This window comes from Callithrix jacchus, chromosome 9, assembly GCF_049354715.1.
Source record: "Callithrix jacchus isolate 240 chromosome 9, calJac240_pri, whole genome shotgun sequence".
Taxonomy (NCBI): Eukaryota; Metazoa; Chordata; class Mammalia; order Primates; family Cebidae; genus Callithrix; species Callithrix jacchus.
In genome coordinates this window covers 67,803,769-67,821,582 of record NC_133510.1, presented here as the reverse complement: position 1 = coordinate 67,821,582, position 17,814 = coordinate 67,803,769, and the positions used below count along the sequence as shown (strand labels likewise).

The 17,814-nt window shown below is 39.4% G+C and overlaps 1 protein-coding gene across 7 annotated transcripts in view; it reads left to right on the top strand.

Annotated features, from left to right (window-relative positions):
- The window catches only part of SCN8A (sodium voltage-gated channel alpha subunit 8), a 200,409-nt gene that overhangs the window by 46,900 nt on the left and 135,695 nt on the right, over window positions 1-17,814 (top strand). The window lies entirely within an intron of this gene.

Below are 17,814 nucleotides of genomic sequence, written 5' to 3'. Positions count from 1 at the left end.
TCCACCTGCCTCGGCCTCCCAAAGTGTTGGGATTACAGGTGTGAGCTACCATGCCTGGCCTCTTTTTGCCAGTCCTGCTTGCAGTCACCTTATTTGAGTACCACTACAGCTACTTAAGTAACCCATCTTCGCTTCCCCTGTAAGACTTCATAGAAGTGTGAGTGATGCTTCTGAATTTAGTCAGTAGGATATCCTCCAGTAACCATTTAGTGGGTCTGCCATAGCAAAAAGCACACAAGCCTGATGTGGCCTTTGTGATGCCTGTGTCCAGACCTCTTAGCCACACTGAAGGCTGGGTGGCCTCACAGCTTTTGATTTGGAGTTTGATACTGCTTTAATGCCCTATTGTTTAACTCAGTTTCGCAGTCATCTTTTTTGGTCAGTGAAGCAACCTGAGTGTCCCCTAAGTAGCAAAACTTCATGCAAGCTGTCAGTTCTCTTGTTGTCATTAAAAGTCTTCCTCTTGTTTTCGGAGTTTCTTTGGAGTAGGAAAGTACTTGATCTTAGTCATTGTCAAAGACGTCATGGTACAGGGAAAGCATGTGGGCTTTGGAGAGAGGCTGCTCCCAGTGTGACCCTGGGAATTCCTGTATTTTCTTTGAATCTCACTTTCTTTCCTCACTTGTAAAATGAAGCTGTCAATGCCTGCCTAATTAGGTTGTTATGAAGAGTAAATGTAATGTTTATAGAGTGCCTGTATATATTATTATAACATTCAGAGGTATTACACCAGTTTTGCAGACAGGCCCTTAACCACTTTCACGTATTTTTTTTTACTTCTGGATACTTTGGCATGTCTATTTCAAGATAACTTTATGAGTAATTAACTTCATATCTATTGTTGAAAGAGTTGCCATTGAATTCTGGAGTTGAAAGAGAGCCAGTTGTTTTCTTGTATAATAGTTTAGAGCCATCCTCATACTGTGCAGGGCTTCCTGAGAGGAATGAGGTGGACTTGAGGCTCATTCCTGCTTCAACCAGAGCAGAAATATTTTTTTCTGTATTACATCCTGACATTTCATGTAAGATATGATTTGAAAAAGACATCCACTGATTGAAAACAAAGAAGCTTCAAAATTTTAATAAAGCTTTCTTCCTATCCAACACAGAAATCTACTTTCCAACATGACAGACAGATAATGACTTAGGAGAGTGTATCCCGATGCCAGGTTTAAATTCTAAGCTTTCTGATGCCTGAAACATAGAAAACACTCACGAAGCGCTCACTGAATGGATAAATTTTTGGTTATTGTTGTGGTAAGGGTCAACTGAATAGTGCTAGACCTTAGTTCTAGCCTCTGTGTGAGCATTTTTATTCCTTTATTCAACACATAATTATTTGATGATAGATTTTGAGTCAGGACATTATTCCTTCTGATTTAAACCTCTATTCATTTTGAATCTTGATAATCCTCTCAGAGAAACCAACTTTGTTTAGTCTGTCAGAGTCCAGGAGAGCTTGTTAGTTAAGTGTAATGAGCTCATAGGGCTGAAAGGAATCTTAGAAGGGATGCAGGGAAGGGAAAGAGTGCTGGCCACAAGAAGTAGTATAGTGAAGTGGTTAAGGACACAGATCTTGGAGCCAAACAGCTTGGATTTGAGTCCCACTGTGGGACCTAGAGCAAGTTACTTAATTAACCTCTTTATGCCTCAGTGTTCTCATCAGTGATATGGGATGCGAACAATAATTACCTCAGAGGGTTGTTGGAAGCATTAAAAGAATTTATATATAAAGCTGTCAAACCTGTGCCTAGCAGGTATGTAGTGCTCCATATTAACAATGATTATTGGAAGTATTATTATCATTAAGACCTACTTCATATGTATCAGCTCATTTAACCCTCATGTGAGGAAATGGTGGTCCCCAGGAACACATTCAGGAATACTACATTAGTCTACAGGATGCCACTCATGGATTTTAAGCAAGGAAGTTAATTGATCAGAATTATATTTTTTAAAAGTCACTTTTGGGACCGGTAGACTGAAAAGGAATGAAACTGGAGGCAGTGAGACCAGTTAGATGATTGCTATGGTAAATATACAAGAAGTAGGGAAGCTTTTTCTGGAAAGGGTTAGATGGTAAATATTTCAGGCATTGTGGGCCACACAGTCTTTTGCAACTACTTAGCTCTGCTGTTGTAGCACAGAAACAGCCACAGACAATACTTAAATGAATATGGCTGCATTCTGGTAACACTTGACTTACAGAGTTTCAGTATAGGATGACAAGATTTGGAGATGGATGGTGCTGATGATTGTACAACAATGTGAATGTCTTCCATTCCATGGAATTGTATGCTTAAAATGGCTACCACGATAAATTGTATGTTATGTATATTTTATCACAAAAAAACTTTGTGGGAAGAAATGAAACACTTTTCAGTTATAGAATAATGGGCAGGAAAAAATTGTTTGAATCATAACTTAAATCAAGGAAACTGGTGAAGAAAATGAGAATAGGTGTGGAAGCAACAACTAGAGACTACAAAGTGTTTTCTGTTTGGGATGTAAAGGGAAAGGCTCCTGTGCCTTGTGGAAGAAATAAAAGAAACATGGAAAGCAAGTTAAATTTGAAGAAAAAATAGGTGATGGGGGATGGGGGGTAAAGTAGAGGACAGCTTTGATTTGTATTGTCTTCAGGGCCAGGGAGATGGAAGCAGATAGTAGCTTGGTACCTGTGTGGATGTATATACAAGGTGGAAACCTGTCTTCATTTTAGACTGATGGACCTTGCTCAGAGAAGCTTTGGGATACATTTATAATCATTATAATCATTGGATTGACTTCATTTAAATAGGATCCATTCTTGCCTAAGAATCCTTAGTGTTTTTAGATGAAAATATCTAAGTACGAGCCAGGCTTGGTGGTACATATCTGTAGTCCCAGCTACTTGGGAGGCTGAGGCAGGAGGATTGCTTGAGCCCAGGAGTTTAAGTCCAGCCTAGGCAACACAGCAAGATCCCATTTCTGAATTAAAGGAAAAAAAAATCCAAGTACCCAAACTGTAAGTGCTTCCCAAGTATCTCCTGATAGTTACTTACGGATAATCATATATTTATAGCCACACTAGGCCTCTGTCAAAGTAGTCTATAAACAGATCCTTCAAGGGTTTCTGTGAGAAGACGAACATGTAAGTCAACCAAGAGTGACTATCTCAAAAGGATTAGAAAGAGACCAGTTCTTGAGAATCAGAGGCAAATAGCTCAGCTTTGGATAAATTTGGTGGGTGTGAGGCGTAGAAAGGACAGACTTCAGAAGTGGCCTCACTAGGTAGAAATCCAGGGAGATGGATGAATGCACCGGCAGTTCCTAGTTAGCATGGATGCAGACATTCACCAGGCTGACGAGATCCCTGAGACCTGGTAGGAGGGAGAGCAGATCTTGATGTTATCTAGAGAGGATGAAGACTGTAATTTTTCATGTTTAAAATGATTAAAACTAAGCTTTGACAAAATTGTTTTTATTTCAATTTCTAGAACTGTTATAGATTTTCCAAAGTGAAATCTGTGACAAAGTAGAAAATTGGCAGCCTAGCATCTAGTTGTCATTGGAGAAAGGAGGAGCCCAGGGAGTGGGGACAGTGTAAACCATCCATCTGGCTGCATTTTTCTCTTCTCCTATGATAAGAGCCACCCACCTTCCTCCCAGTGCAGAGCTGCTCCTCTGGCTAATTCCAAATGAGCTATATATCAACATGCAAAGAGCTGTCTCGCAGTCCTCAGAGTCTAGCTACAGTTCTGTACCAAGTTTCTTATCTTCTTTTGCTTCTTGTTATTCAGTCTTTTCCTTGAGAAGCAAAGATGGCATGAGGTACGCTGCTGCTGCAGACTGATCTTTGGGGAGGGGAAGGGTGAGGGGGTGCTGACCCACAGGAGGCCCAGTGCATGTGCAAGATTTGGCCAATGTTCTTTATCACACGAAGAATTTTTTCCATGACCTTTAGGTGCTTTTACATTCATCTCAAAAACAAAACACTGAACTCAGAACTTGGAAAAGATAGCATTTCACTATGTTGCCCGAAAGCTGAAGAGCAGTGGCTATTCACAGATGTGACCATGACGCATTGAGGTCTCAAACTCCTGGCCTCAAGAAACCCTCCTGCCTCAGTCCCCTGAGTAGCTGGAACTATAGGCGTGCCACCACTCAGGTGTGTAAATGTGTCTCTATGTAGTCTCCTAGAGTGGGTGCTGCTTTTAGCAAGCCACTTTCCCTATTCTTAAAATATGGATATATTAGTCCATTTTTACACTACTGATAAAGACATACTTGAGACTGGAAAGAAAAAAGATGTTTAATTGGACTTACAGTTTCACATGGCTAGGGAGGCCTCGCAATCATGGTGGGAGGCAAAAGCCACTTCTTACATGGCAGAAGCAAGAGAAAATGAAAAGATGCAAAAGTGGAAACCCTTGATAAAACCATCAGATCTTGAGAGACTTATTTACCACCACAAGAACAGTATGGGGAAAACTGCCCCCATGATTCAAATGATCTCCTACTGGGTCCCTCCCACAGCACATGGGAATCATGGGAGTACAGTTTCAGATGAGATTTGGGTGGAGACACAGCCAAACCTTATCATTCTGCCCCTGGCCCCTCCAAATCTCATGTCCTCACATTTCAAAACCAATCATGCCTTCCCAACAGTCACCCAAAGTCTTAACTTATTTCAATATTAACCCAAAAGTCCACAGTCCAAAGTCTCATCTGAGATGAGGCAAGTCCCTTATGCCTATGAGCCTGTAAAATTGAAAGCAAACTAGTTACTTTCTAGATACAGTGGGGGTTACAGGTATTGGGTAAATACAGCTATTCCAAATGGGAGAAATTGGCCAAAACAAAGGGGTTATAGGGCCCATGCAAGTCTGAAATCCAGAAGGGCAATCAAATTTTAAAGCTCCAAAATGATCTCCTTTGACTCCAGGTCTCATGTACAGGTCATGCTGATGCGAGGTAGGTTCCCATGGTCTTGGGCAGCTCTGCCTTTGTGGCTTTGCTGGGTATAGCCTCCTTCCCAGCTGCTTTCACAGGCTGGCATTGTGTGTCTACATCTTTTCCAGGCAAACGATGAAAGCTGTCGGTGGATCTATCTTTCTGGGGTCTCACAGCTCCACTAGGCAGTGCCCCAGTAGGGACTCTGTATGAGGGCTCCAACCCCACAATTCCCCTCCTTACTGCCCTAGCAGAATTTCTTCATAAGCATCCTGCCTCTGCAGCAGACTTCTGCCTGAGTATCCAGGCATTTCCATACATCTTATGAAATCTAGGAAGATGTTCCCAAACCCCAATTCTTGATTTCTGTGCACTTGCAGGCTCAGTACCACATGGAATCTGCCAAGGCTTTGGGCTTGCACCCTCTGAAATTATGGCCTGAGCTCTATGTTGGCCCCTTTCAGCCATAGCTGGAGTGGCTGGGACACAGGGCACCAGGTCCCTAGACTGCACACAGCATGGGGACCCTGGGCCGGGCCCACAAAACCATTTTCTTCTAGACCTCCATGCCTGTGACAGGAGGGGCTGCCATGAAGACCTCTGACATGACCTGGAGACATTTTCCCCATAGTCTTGGGGGTTAACATTTGCTCCTCATTCCTTATGCAAATTTTACAGCCAGCTTGAATTTCGTCTCAGAAAATAGGTTTCTTTTTTCTATCACATTGTCAGGCTGCAAATTTTCCAAACTTTTGTGCTTGGCTTCCCTTATAAAACTGAATGCTGTTAACAGCATTCAGGTCACATCCTGAATGCTTTGCTGCTTAGAAATTTCTTCCTCCAGATAGCCCAAATCATCTCTCTCAAGTTCAAAGTTCCACAAATCTCTAGGGCAGGAGTAAAATGCCACCAGTCTCTTTGCTAAAACATAACAAGAGTCACCTTTGCTCCAGTTCCCAACAAGTTTCTCATCTCCATCTGAGACCACCTCAGCCTGAATCTTATAGTCCATAATGTTATCAGGCTTCTGGTCAAAGCCATTAAAAAAGTTTCTAGGAAGTTCCAAATGTTCCCACATTTTCCTGTCTTCTTCTGAGTCCTCCAGTCTGCTCCAACCTCTGCCTATTATCCCATTCCAAAGTTGCTTCCACATTTTCGGGTATCTTTTCAGCAATGCCCCACTTTACTGGTACCAATTTACTGTATTAATCTGTTTTTATGCCACTGATAAAGACATACCAGGACTGGGAAGAAAAAGAGGTTTAATTTGACTTACAGTTCCACGTGGCTTGGGAGGTTTCAGAATCATAGCGGGAAGTAAAAGGCACTTTTTTTTTTTGAGACAGAGTCTTGCACTTTATCTGGGCTGGATTGCGGTGGTGTGATCTCGGCCCACTGCATCCTCTGCCTCCTGGGATCAAACAGTTCTCCTGCTTTAGCCTCCTTAGTAGCTGGGATTACAGGTGCCCACCACTATGGCTGGCTAATTTTTTTTGTCTTTTTAGTAGAGACAGAGTTTCACTATGTTAGCCAGGCTGATCTTGAATTCCTGACCTCATGATCCACCCACCTCAGCCCCTCAAAGTGCTGGGATTACAGGCATGAGCCATCACGCCTGACAGGCACTTCTTACATGGTGGCAGCAAGATAAAATGAAAAGATGCAGAAGCAGAAACCCCTGACAAAACCATCAGATCTTGGGATACTTATTCACTACCACGAGAACAGTATGGGGGAAACTGCCCCCATAATTCAAATTTCTCCCACCTGGGCCCTCACACAACACATGGGAATTATGGGAGTACAATTCAAGATGAGATTTGGGTGGGGACACACCCAAACCATATCAGTGGATATCTCTTTTCTACACATTACCTCTATGATTTGGAAGAGGCCACTTTTCTTTTTGCTCCACCTCCCAGATTCAACACAGAGAGCTCCTAGGATTGCAATTATCCTATCAACTTCTCCAGGGAAGAAGGAAGCAGCTGACATGGGTCTTCTGCTATTATTTAATTATAAAGAAACTATTTTTTAAGCTGAACCTGATGTTTCACTTGAAACAGGTGCTTAGGTGGTGGTGGTTGTGAATTCTTGACTTTTGTTCCAAGCAAGAAGACTAAATAAGTAGCAAGTGTGGACAAGAAAAAAATCATTCCCCTAGCTTCAGAAGCACATATCCTGCTGCCTATACAATGCCTCCATTTGGAGGTACCAAAGCATCTCAGCAGCATGTTCAAAAGTGGTCATGATCTTAACCTGAGAGCTCTGTATCACAACTTATTCCTTATCTAAGTGAATTTCCCTACTTCTCATCCCTTTGCCCATGATTTGGCATCTTCCTTGATTTTTCTTCTGTCTTACCTTCCTCCTTTAGTCAGTCAACGGAAATGTTCAGTACGTCATCTGAACAGTTGATCTGAACTGCTGCTACCCAGCTTAGACTATCATCTCTCAGCGGAATTGCTACAACAGTCTTCTTCCTGGTCTTCCTCACTCTGATCTTATTCCTCCCTCATCTCATTCTCTACACTACAGCCACAAGAACCTTCCCAAAATGTAACTTTGATCAAATCATTTTCTGCTTTAAAGCCTTCAGTATCTCCTCAATGCCTTCAGAATAAAAGCAAAACTCCTTCCCATGAGAGCAGGGCTTTGCATTCCTGATGTGGTACCTGCTTACCTGTGAGCTGATTTTCTGAAATCCACTTACACTGAACTGCTTGCAGAACCCAAGTAACTTGATCTCTCATGTCTGTAGTCTCTTGAATATGCTATTTTTTCTTCCTGAAAAGTTCTACCCATTTTCTTCCCATAACCCACCCTACCAGCCTGTCCTTAGGCTTTAGCGAAGATGTTACTTTCTCCAGGAAGCTTTCCTTGATCTCTCCAAACTTGGTTAGATGTCTTACTTCTATATTCTATAAAAGCCTGTTTTACTTTATTGGAAGATTTAACATACTGTACTTTGTCTGTTTACTTGTCTGCCACCTCAGAAGACTATAAGGTCCTCAAAGGCAGGAGTGATCTATTGTTCATCAGAGTATCATTTCTGGCACATGGTTGGGGGTATAGTAAATTTTTTTCTCTCTGTAAAAAAAAATCGTAGTAAAAAATCCATAACATTTACCATCTTAACCATTCTTAAATATATTAACTTTTTTTTTTTTTGAGACAGAGTTTCACTCTTGTTACCCAGGCTGGAGTGCAATGGCGCAATCTCGGCTCACCGCAACCTCTGCCTCCTGGGTTCAGGCAATTCTCCTGCCTCAGCCTCCTGAGTAGCTGGGATTACAGGCACTCGCCACCATGCCCAGCTAATTTTTTGTATTTTTAGTAGAGATGGGGTTTCACCCCGTCTCTTGACCAGGATGTTGACCAGGATGGTCTCAATCTCTTGACCTTGTGATCCACCCGCCTCGGCCTCCCAAAGTGCTGGGATTACAGGCTTGAGGAAATATATAAACTTTTTCATCATCCCATCATCCTGAAATTCTGTACCAACTAAATAGTAACTTCTCATTCCCATACAACCTCTGATTACCATGATTCTGCTTTCTATTTTTATGCATTTTACTATTTTTGGTACCTCGTATAAGTGGGATCATACAGTATTTGCCCTTTTGTGTCTTGTTCATTTCATCTAGCATTTTTTCAAGATTCCTCCATGTTGTAGCATGTGTCAGAATTTCTTACCTTTTTAAGGCTACGTAATATTTTGTTATATGTATATATCACATTTTGTTTATTCATTCATCCATTTGTTCATTCATAGACATTAGGGTTGTTTCTGCCTTTTGGCAGTTGTCAATAATGCTGCTAAGAACATGTGTGTACAAATATCTGTTTGAGTTTCTGCTTTCAGTTTTTTTGGAATTGCTGGATCTCATGGCAATCCTATAATTTTTCCGAGGAACTGCCGTATGTTTTCAATAGCAGCTGCACCGTTTTCCTTTACCACTAGCAGTGCACTAGAGTTGCAATTTCTCAACATCCTCACCAATACTTGTTATTTTCTCTCTCTCTGTGTGTGTGTGTGTGTGTGTGTGTAGGTAAGAAATTTTGTTTGTGTTTTAATGTTAGCCATCCTAATGGGTATGAAGTGGTATCTAATTGTGATTTTGATTCACATTTACCTAATGATTAGTGATGCTGAACATCTTTTCATGTGCTTATTGGTCATTTTTATATCTTTTTTGGAGAAACGTCTATTCAAGTCTTTTGTCTATTTTTAATTGGGTTTTGTTACTGAGTTTTAGGAGGTCTTTATATATTCTGGGTATTAATTCTATCAGATATGTGATTTGCAAATATTTTCTCTCATCCTTTGAGTTGTCCTTTCACTCTCTTGATGGTATCCTTTGGGCAACAAAGTCTTTCATTTTGACAGACTCTCATTTATCTGTTTTTTCTTTTATTCCCTGTGCTTTTGGTGTCATATCTAAGAAATTGTTGACAGATCTAATGTTATGAAGCTTTTCCTCTATGTTTTCTTCTAAGAGTTTCATAGTTTTAGCTCTTACATATCTTTGATCCATTTTGAGTTAATTTTTGTGTATGGTATAAGGTAAGGATCCAACTTCATTCTTTGGCAAGTGGATATACAGTTTTGCCAGCACCATTTGTTAAAAAAAATGTTTTCCCCATTGAATGGTCTTGGTACCCTTGTCGAAAATCAGCTGACCATATATGTGAGGGTTTATTTCTGGGCCCTTTATTCTGTTAGTCTAAATGTGTGTCTTTATGCCAGTACCACATTGTTTTGATTACAATAGACTTGCCATAAGTTTTGATATCAAGAAATATGAGTCTTCCCACTTTGTTTTTTCTCAAGTCTGAGACAAGGTCTTTTTTATTTTCCCCTTAAATCTTTTGTAGAAATGGGGTCTCTCTCTCTCTTCACCAGGCTGGTCTCAAACTCCTGGCCTCAAGCAATCCTCACACTTTGGCCTCCCAAAGTGCTGAGATTACAAGCGTGAGCCACTGCACCCAGCCTGATACAAGATCTTAATGCTACTTGCTACTTCTTATTTGATAATCCTCCTAACATATTTTTTTGTATACCCTAGCATAAAGTGTTTGCTTTGTTTATTTATGTATTTATTGAGACAGAGTCTCACTCTGTCACCCAGAATGGAGTGCAGTGACATGATCTTGGCTCACTGCAACCTCTACTTCTTGGGTTCAAGTGATTCTTGTGCTTCAGTCACCCAAGTAGTTAGGATTACAGGCATGTGCACCACACCCGGCTAATTTTTTGTATTTTTAGTACAGATGAGTTTTCACATGCTGGCCAGGCTGGTTTTGAACTTCTGGCCTCAAGTGATCTGCCTGGCTGAGCCTCCCAAAGTACTGGGATTACAGCACTTTGTAAAGCATGAGCTGCCGCACCTGGCCCTAGAGTGTTTGCTTTAACAGCTCCTCCTAAATGACTTCCTTTCCTTTCATTCCTGTTAAAACCACATTCAATACTGGTTTTCTTTTCCTCTTTCACTCCATATCCCTTAATTTGGATTTTTCTTTGTGTGTATCCAGGCCACAGTTGGTATTTTACGGTCTTTTTTTTTTCTTTTTTCTTTTTTAGAGACAGGTTCTTGTTGTGTCACCCAGGCTGTAGTGCAGTGGTTTGATCATGGCTCATTATAGCCTCTAACTCCTGGGCTCAAGTGATCCTCCCATCTCAGCCTCCCCAGCATCTGGGACCATCAGGAAGACTCAGCTAAATTTTTTTAATTTTTGTAGAGATGATGTCTTGTTATGTTGTCCAGGCTGGCATCAAACTTCTGGTCTCAAGTGATCTTCCCATCTAAGCCTCCCAAAGCACTAGGATTACAGGGATGAGTCACTGTGGCTAGTTGAATTTTAAGATCTTAATCCTCCTGGACAACCAGAAGAAGGGAACCCTACCCATTTGTTGTCCCTATCTTTGAGTCTAGTTCAATCTCTTTTAGAACTGCCAGAGCCAAAAGTTGCTTTTGTTGTTCCTTTATCATCTGGGCTGGCTGTGTCATCTTTAGCATTGCAGGAAGATGCACAGTGAGATAGTAGTGGTATGATGGACAAGGTCATTGACTTAGAGATCCTGTGTTTTAGCGAAAAGAGCATTATATTGGAAGCCAAAAAACCTGGGTCCTAGCTTTGTTTGCATCTGTCACTAATTGGCAGACAATTGAGCCTCTCTTACATAACTTATGGATGAGGCAAATTGAACTAGGTGGTTTCTGAGTTCCTTCTAAATCTAACTTAACAAGTTTGTTACTGTGCAAGATGACTTCCTTAGAAACAGAAGGCATTTAAATTTGTTTTAATGGATAAATAGAACTTAGGTAAGAAAGAAAAATATCAGGAGATTTAAAATAAGGAAATGAAAATATTTTTAGGAGTCAGTGAAAGTAATAGTGATCAGACATTTTATTAAGTGATGCTGAGTTAATTGTATAACCACAGGAAAAAAAAATGAACCTGTCCTCTACCTCACACCATATGTAAAAATCAGTTCATATGGTTTGCAAACTAAAGGAGAAAGGTAAAATAATAAAGATTCTAAAACAAAGGAGAATACCTACACGGCACAGATTTCTTAGAACTAAAAAGTACTAACATGAAGGAAAAGACTGATAGATTGGATTTCAATAAAATTAAGAACTACAGTTTATCAAATTTAGTCTTAATCATCATTAAGACAGAAGGAATATTTGAAATATTATATCTGACAAATAACTTGAATGGAGACTATACAAAGAACTCTCACAAACTAGTTAGAAAAATGCAGTTAACCCAATAGGAAGAAGTGGGCAAAGACTTAAATCAGCACTTCACAAAGGAGGATGTCTGAATCACCAATCAGCCAATGAGAAAATGCAAATTTAGATGAGTAAGTGAACACACACATGAGAAAATGCAGCAATATCATTAGGGAAGTGCAAATCAAAACCACAGTAAGGTACTACTTTATACCCATTAGGGTGGCAGCAATTAAAAAAGAAAAGGGAAAATAACAAGTGTTGACAAGGATATGGAGAAATTGTAACCTTTTTATATTGCTGTTGGGAGTACAAAATGGTTCAACCACAAAATGCAGAATGGTTCAGGAAAACAGTTTGACAGTTCCTCAAAAAAGTTAAATGTATAATTACCAATTCCACTTCTAGGTATAGACTCAAAAGAATTGAAAGCAGGTACTAAAACAAGTACATGTGTGTGCACTGTTCATAATAGTTGAAAGGTAGAAAGAACTCAGTGTCCATCAACAGATGAATGAGTAAACACGTGGTATGTATATTTTTGGGATGTATATTCTGGGTGTTTTTTTTTTTTTTGCTTTTTTTGTTATTTTTAATTGGCATATAATATGTGATACAGTGTGATATTTTCGTACATGTATACAATGTGTAATGATCAAATTAGGGCAATTGACATATCCATCTCAAATGTTTATCATTTCTTTGTATTGGGAACATTCAAAATCCACTTTTCTAGCAATTTTTAAATATACAATAAGTTGTTAATTATAGTCACCCTGTAGTACTATAGAACACTAGAACTTATTTCTTCTAGCTAGCTATACCTTTTGTACCTATTAACCAACTTTTGGCTATCCCTCCTTCTCTGCTATCCTTCCCTGATTCTAGTGATAATAGTAACAACTTTTACTATTACTCTAGTACAATAGTAACAACTAATTCTATGAGATCAATGTTTTGTGCTTCCACATATGAGTGAGAATGCTATATTTCTCTTTTCATGCCTGGCTTATTACATTTAACGTAATGTCCTCCAAGCTTATTCATGCCACGAGTGATAGAATTTTGTTCATTTTTAATGGCTAAATAGTATTCCATTGTGTATATATACCACATTTCTGTTATCCATTCCTCTGTTGATGGACACTTAGATTGATTCCATATCTTAGTTATTATGAATAGTGCTGCAATAAACATGGGAGTGTGGATATCTCTTTAACATACTGATTTTCTTTCCTTTGGATATATACTCAGTAATGGGATTGTTGGATCATATAGTAGTTCTATTTTTTTTTTTAGGTACCTCCATAATGCTTTCCATAATGGCTATACTAATCCACTTTCCCAGCAACAGTTTCTAAGAGTTCCCCTTTCTCTGTTCACCTTTCTCAGCATTTGTTATATTTTGTGTTTTTGATAATAGCCATTTTAACTGGGATGAGATGATATCTCATTGTGGTTTTGTTTTGCATTTCCCTGATGATAAGTGATGAGCATTTTTACATGTATTTTTTGGCCATTTGTATGTCTTATTTTGAGAGTTGCCTATTCAGTTCATTTGCCTGTGTTTTAATTGAATGTTTTGTCTTTTGCTGTTGTTAGAGTTCCTATATTTAACATCCAGAATATATGAAGGAGGAATACTTTGTAAATAGTTTCTCACTGGTTGTCTATTGGTTGTCTCTTCACTCTACTGATTGTTTCCTTTGCTGTGCAGAAGCTTCTTAGTTTGATATAATCCCATTGTCTATTTTCACTTGTGTTTCCTGTGTTTTTGAGGTCTTCTCCATAAAATCTTTGCCCTGACCAATGTCTGAAGTGTTTCTCCTGTGTTTTCTTCTAGTAGTTTCATAGTTTCAGGTCTTACATGTAAGTCTTTAATTCATTTTGAGTTGATTTTTGTCTGTGGTGAGAGATAGGGTTCCAGTTTCATTCTTCTGCATATGGTTATTCAGTTTTCCCAGCACCATTTATTGAAGAAACTATCCCTTCCCCAGTGAATGTTCTTGGTGCCTTTGTCAAAATTCAGTTGGCTATTACTATGTGAATTTACTTCTGTATTCTCTATTCTTTTCCATTGGCCTATATGTCTTTTTATGCCAATACCGTGTTGTTTTGGATACTATATCTTTGTAGTATATTTTGAAGTTCAATAATGTGATAACTCCAGCTTTGTTCCTTTTGCTGAGGATTACTTTGGCTTTTCAAGATCTTTTGTGGTTCCATATGAATTTTAGGATTGTTTTTTCTATTTCTGTGAAGAATTTCATTGGTACGTCGGTAAGGATTGCATTGAACCTATAGATGGCTTTTGGTAGTATGGTTATTTTCACAATATTAATTCTTTCAGTTCATGAACGTGGGATGTCTTTCCATTTTTTGGTGTCATCTTTGATTTTTCATCAGTGTTTTATAGTTTTCCTGGGGAGATCTCTCACCTTCCTGGTTAAATTTGTTCCTAGGTCTTATTTTATTTTATTTGGTGGCTATTGTAATTGGGATTGCTTTCTTGATCTTTTTCTGCTAGTTTGTTGTAGATGCATAGAAATGCTATTGATTTTTGTATGTTGATTTTGTACCCTGCATGAAATACCATAGAAAAGAATGAAGTACTGATACACGCTACATTATAGATGAGCCTTCAGAACATTATGCTAAGTGAAAGAAGTCAGACACAAAAGCTCACATATTGTGTGAGTCCATTTATATGAAATGTCTAGAATAGATAAATCAACAGAGACAGAATGCAGACTGATAGTTACTAGGAGCTGGTGGTGAAGGGTGGGGGTTGAAGGTTGGGAATGGAGAGAAACTGTGTATGTTTTTGAACTGGATAACAGGGGTAGTGTGAATGTACTAATTGCCACTGAATTATTCACGTTAGAATGGTTAATTTTATGTTATGTAAATTTCATCCCAATAAATTAATTTTTAAAAAAATATGAGATGCTACTGATTCAGAAGACTATCATTCCAAGTGTTGATGAGGATTTGGAACAACTGGAACCCTTTTACGTTGCAATCTTCCGTTGTAGGAATATCACTAAAGCTAAGTATCTGCCATTCTCTGACCCAGCATTTCACTTCTAGCTGTATGCCAAAAAGAAGTAAATGTATGGCTACTGCAAAAGATGTGTACAAGAAGGCTCTTAGCAGCTTTTATTCATAATACCTTAAAACTATAAACAACTTAAATGCCCATCAAGGTAGAATGGAGAAATTGTACTACATTCATGCATGGAATACTATGCAGAATGAACCACTGCTACACATATAAGAAGATGAATTTCACAGAAATAGTGTTGGGTGAAAGAAGCGAGAACCCAAAGAGTGTGTTTATATTCTACTTATATGAGGTTCAAGTAGAAGCAAAACTAATATATGGTGATATATGTCAGAATAGCTTTTGCTGGAGGTGGTTATTGATGGCTCATGAGAGCTGTCTGGGATGCTGGAAATAAATTTTCTACATCTTGCTTTGGTGGTGGTTACACAGGCATATACATATGTATAAAATAAGCTGTGCTCTTAAGGTTTGTGTACTTTATTGTATTATACCTTCAAAAAATTTAAAACTCAAAATACAGTTACCAGTGCAGGTGTTCTTGCAGGGAAGCCGTAGAAGAGAATGTTTGTGATGCATAAGGTTGTAGAATGCCTTGAGTGGCAGTGAAATGGCAGAAATTTGGACTCTGTCCCATAACTCTGGTAAGTTTGAGGGAGGGAAATGATGTAATGAAAGCAGATTTTTAGGAAAATGGATCCTTGGAAATATGCCTGGTGGACTGAGGGCTGGTCCACTAGTGAGGAGACTATTGCAGTAGGACCTGAATGAGGGCAATACTATTGAATATGGAAGCTCTGAAGGAAGAACAATTGGAAAGGCTGATGACTGGTTGGGTATGGATAGCAAAAAGGACTGCACAGAGATGACTGAGGTTCCATGCTGGATGTCTGGTCCAGAAATAAGAAAGTCAGGAAGAGAAATAAGTTTTGGAGTAAGGAGTGGTTTTTAAATGCTTTGTTTTTGAAGTAATAGCAGGGCCCCTTGAGACAACTGTGGGACTCAGGAGAACAATCAGGGCCAGGGAAAGAAATCTGAAAATTACCAGTGTACAAATTATTTTGAGTAAATAAGATCCCTAAAAGAAAGAATATAACAGAGAAATTTCAGAAGGCCAGCCCTTAGAGAAGGAAGAGGTGATGAGGAAGAGGAGACAGCAGCTGTACTTCAACCAGGATAACATAGTGTCACTTAGGCCGAACAAAGAGAGTGGGTGTGGAGATGTAAAGGGAGAAGATAAAGGAAAAGGTATGATTGAAAATGGGAATGAAGAGCAGGGATAATTGAGAGGATAGTCTTGGAGAAGACAGAAAGAAACAGGATCCCTAAGCAAAGACAGAGAACTTTGCCCTGGGCTGCTGCGAAGAACCCAGGTGCCTGCAATTAGATCACAAGAATTTGTCAGCATCTTCAGTGACTTATTCTTGCAGTGTGCTTTGTCCTCTGCGTAGGAACAGAGAGTGACCTAGGCTTGAGAATGAGTGTGGATGTAGGACCAAGGAGTCCCATGTATTTGGTCTCTTTATGGGTTTCAGGCATAGTCCTATTCACTGTGAAAGGGATACAAAAGAAGTTTAAGACTTATGGGAATTTATTCTGAAAGGTACAATTCAGCAATGATAAGTGCCAAAACAAGTTTATTTAGAGTGTTTTGCATCTTTTTCTGGCTGTATAACTTTGGGCAAGCTACATTAATTTTCTGTTACTCTGTTTCTTTATTTGTTAAGTGGTTATAATAGTATCTGCCTCATATGCTGCTCTGGAGATTGAACGAGTTAATATAAGCAAGGTGCTTGGAATAATGCTTGAAACATAGTGTGTGATAAATGTTAGCTAAGGTCATGGTGGAGTGCTGTAGGAGTGCAGAAGGGGAAACAATTAGTCAAGGCTGAGTTGGTGGGAAGACTCTGTGGAGGAGTAGGGATTTATTGGGGGGCAATCCAAGGATGGGTAGGAGAAGAATGAAGGAAAAGGAATTTTAGGTTAGGGAAAGCATTGTAAATAAACTCTTAGATTAGTAAAGCCATTTCTATGTGATTTACTGACTAAATTAAGCTGTTCCTTTTGGGGAGTAGTGGGAGATAGGAAAGGAGGATAGATAACTGATAATTATTGTAATAAAAGAAGTTCTGAGATGGGGCACGAGAGCTTTTTGGTCATGGTTTTTATACTGGCTTTGTGACTCAGGGCAAGTTGTCTGTTCTTTTAGGACCCCAACTTTCCTTATCTGAAACGAAATGAATTCGATTTGTAAAATCGCTTGCAGCTCTGAAATGTTTACATAATTCCTACATGGAAATGATTTCTCTGACCCCACTGTCTGTAGGATGGTGGTGTCTTTTGCACAGTGTGAAGCCAACTGGTTATGTGTGGGGCAAACTTGTGGTTCTGGCCTCTTTAGCCTCCTGCTATGAGTGAATGAGTGCACCAGGCCTCACATAGACACTACACACGGTCTTGCAACACTTAGCAATCATCACTGCTCCAGAGGTCTGGGATCTAAACAGGTGGATTTGTGGAAAGAGCTCTTGTGTATCTCATTCCTAAATTATTTAGAGTTACTGTTCTCTTGAGGAGCCTCAAGGTTTAGTTGCCTTGAAGTGGACCTTGAGGACTAAGCAGAAGGGGAAAGAACAATCTTTAGCCTTAAAAAAAAAAATCCTGGATTGTACTTATGGTGCTAAAGAGAAAAAAGCAGTACCATGAGCAACCAATGAACTGCCAGCAAAGCCCTAAGCCTTTCACAGTAAACTTACCTGCCTAGATCATTTTGTGCCTGAAACTGAATACTGCTGCTTTTGAAACCAGGGATTGATTCCTCCATTTTCCTGTGTGTGTTTAAATAATCCAGGACTCTTATAAACATAAATGGAAATGGGCTTTTCAAACACCATGCTTAGAAATCATTGCCTCTTATAAGACATTACTTCAGTTTTCTTTTTAGAAGGGAATTTTTGTTTGTGACTCTGTTCATGTGTCTCTGTCCTTCCTGGTTTGAGCCCCTCTCAGGAGTCGCACGCAGGCCCTTCTGCTGCTGCTCAGCCTGCAGTGCTGCAGTGCTGTTGCATCAGAGGA